This window comes from Dasypus novemcinctus, chromosome 14 (genome assembly GCF_030445035.2).
Source record: "Dasypus novemcinctus isolate mDasNov1 chromosome 14, mDasNov1.1.hap2, whole genome shotgun sequence".
In the NCBI taxonomy this organism is placed as follows: domain Eukaryota; kingdom Metazoa; phylum Chordata; class Mammalia; order Cingulata; family Dasypodidae; genus Dasypus; species Dasypus novemcinctus.
Window position 1 is genome coordinate 38,384,936 of NC_080686.1, and position 2,951 is coordinate 38,387,886.

Consider the following 2,951-nt stretch of genomic DNA (forward strand, 5'->3'; position numbering starts at 1 on the left):
GTAAAGTCCTGCCATAAAATTGATAATTCTCCCAATAGAACCACTGAGGCCTAGATGGAAAATATGTGGATGTTGGTTATCAGTACTCCCTCCAATGTACATGATATTTACCAATAAATAATCACAGAATATTTTCCAGCTGAAGCCAAATATAGCTTCTGAATCATTCTAAACAGAGTACTTCAGAAATTCATTACTATTCTAGTAACATAATTCAAAAAATTTTGTCATACTAAATCTATGGCAAATATAATTCCTATGACTGTTTAAAATATTGTTTCAGTGAATCTGTTGTTGATCTGTTTTTTATATTTCAAATATTAAACAACTTTCTATTTGCCTTTGCAAGTTACCTTCTAGTAGGCAAGTTGAGTTAAAGACCAAGGAAAGAATTAAAAGTTGCAAAGAAAGAGAAAAACAAAGTTTATTTGGATTATGGCTCTGTGGTAATTTGAAGCTGTATGTATCTCAGAAAAGCATGCTCTTAAATCTAATCCATCCCTGTGGGTGTGAGGCTATTATAAAGAGGACCTTTTGATGAGGCTCCTTCAGTGAAGGTGTGTGTACCTCAGCCTAATCAGCATGGGTCTTATTACTCTCAGTACTAGAGTCCTTTATAAACAGACTTTTTAAGCAGACATGAGAGAGAGAAAGCCACAGGAAGCAAGAGGCTGGACATCGATGGAACACTGGGAAAAAGAAGGGAGAGGCCAGGAGATGCTGCCATGTGCCTTGCTAAGTGACAGAGGAGCCAAGGATCGCTGGCAGCCTGCCCCAGAAAGCCACAGTCTTTGGGTAGAAAGCATCATATTGGTGATGCCTTGATTTTGGCTTTCTTTTAGCCTCAAAATCACGAATTAATACATTTCCCTTTTTTAAGTCAATCCATTTCGTTGTATGTGCTTGAGCAGCCTAGGAAATGAATCCCAGACTCATGAACTCATTTTTAAATGTCTTATTTTATAAATAAGTATAGGGAAGTAATATTTACCATAAAACATTTAAGATATTAAAATTAACCCAAAAAAGTACCCCTAGACAATCCATAAAATATTAATTACTTGGTATAGCATGAAAACAAGTCAGTCATTCCTTCCACACACGGGGATGCAGTATTACTGCTCTGAGTTAACAAAGCTATCCGGAGACTTCAAACAACCACCACAATTCACTGGAGAGTTTGAGGGCTTGTGGAGCCTAGGCTAAATTTCCTCTCACTATGGTTCGGTGGGTCTGCAGAAACCATGCTCTGGATAGTTCCCTGGTCCCTGAATATACAAGTGCAATAAACATAATTGGCAACTGGTACTATCTACACAATGGTTCCCTGACTTGTGGAGTAAGGGTTGTTATACTATGGGAAGGACTAAAATGGAAGCCCCTTGAAATGTCAGTCCTCACACACATCGCTTATTAAATTTCCTCTCCTCCTCCTCTGCACACACACCTACAGGAACTACTTAATACTATATGCAAAGTAACTTTCTGAGGGAGTTACATAGATTTGTACTACCGTCATCACCACAGACTATGGATGCCAAAGGTGACAGTACTCATCAAATCTGCATTTAATTCACCTCCCACCTTTTATTTATTTATTTTCCCAGGTGAGTAATGTGCTGTTGTTCTAACAAGGTTTGAGGAAGGCACATCTCACACAATGCTTAATTACCCATTCATCATGCTAATGAACACACAAGGCTCTAACTCACCTTTGGACCAAGCAAAAACCAGGTGGGTTTTCAGATGACTATAGATGATTGTAAACTTTTAGAAGGTAGTGATTTCAGTTGCAATTGCCATTTCAGATATGGAATATATGCTATTATACTTTACTGAGCAAATACAGATGTTGACTTGGAAACCTTTTTCTCTCTTCCCATAATAAGGACAGTCAGAAGTGGATCACCTTCACATTGGATGGAAAACAGTACCTCATCACTGTTTTCAGATACATTTATGCCTACTCTGCCTTCAGTCATGACATAAATCTGTAGGAACCTTGATCTTCTTGATATTCCACAGAGCCTTATGCTGGTCCATTCCTTTTATGAAAATATGCTAATGAGACTTGAGAAGCAATAACCTAATACATATCTTAGAATATTGCAAATTGCTAGAAAATAAGATACTGAATCAGGAGACAATCCAGGCTCTTGCCACATCTGTGAAGTGGTTTTCTGTTTTCTGAGGCTTGTTGGAATTGACCCTCCAAAGGTAAATGCAAGTTGCTACCCTTTTAATTGCCCATCACAATAAAGAGAATGCTTAGTTGGCCTTTTAGAGCTATGCCTACTTTAATGTAAAAGATACATTATTTTTAAACTCAAAGAGATCTCAAATGTTTAACAATTTCTGAACTGCACCCAAGTAATATAATTTGACCTATTGATGGTCACACAATCAGTTAATGGTAGAACCTAGATTTCCTGATATTATTAAACCGATGTCCTTCGCACCATATTAAGAGGCTGCACTGTTAGTAGCAGAGTTGAGGGAAGGCCTGGGAGAGGCTCCCTAATGCACAAGGCCTAGGACAAGGGTACTGGTTGCCAGGTCTAGAGACAATAATGCACTGAATCTTTCTCTAAGGTAAGGTGCCAAGGTTAGTATGACCATCTCCTCTGCAATGCTTGTCTCAGGCCCAAGCTTGAGAAGGAAACATGGGAATGCATTAAACTGAGCAAATTTGCATACCGTCTGAATTTCTGTACACATGATGATAACAGGTTTATAATTTTCTCCAAGAACAATCGTTTGCTTACCATTTTCAAAACTTAAGAGCTTATTCTAGTGATTTTCCTTAAAGAAAATTCTGTCTATACAAGAGAAGGGATGTCTTCACCATCAACTTCCAAATGATCTATCTTTAGCTTAAAAATGAAATGAAATGAAATGAGCCAGTTCCCTTTCTCTCTTTTTTTTTTAACACAGAATTATTTAGTACATAC

At 37.7% G+C, this 2,951-nt stretch overlaps 1 non-coding gene across 1 annotated transcript; it reads right to left on the reverse strand.

Moving 5' to 3' along the window:
- Positions 1–1,601: 1,601 nt before the first annotated feature.
- Positions 1,602–1,703, reverse strand: LOC111763708 (small nucleolar RNA U13). The gene has a single exon (XR_002796523.1). It is a non-coding gene; the product is annotated as a small nucleolar RNA U13 (small nucleolar RNA).
- Between the last annotated feature and the right edge of the window lie 1,248 nt (positions 1,704–2,951).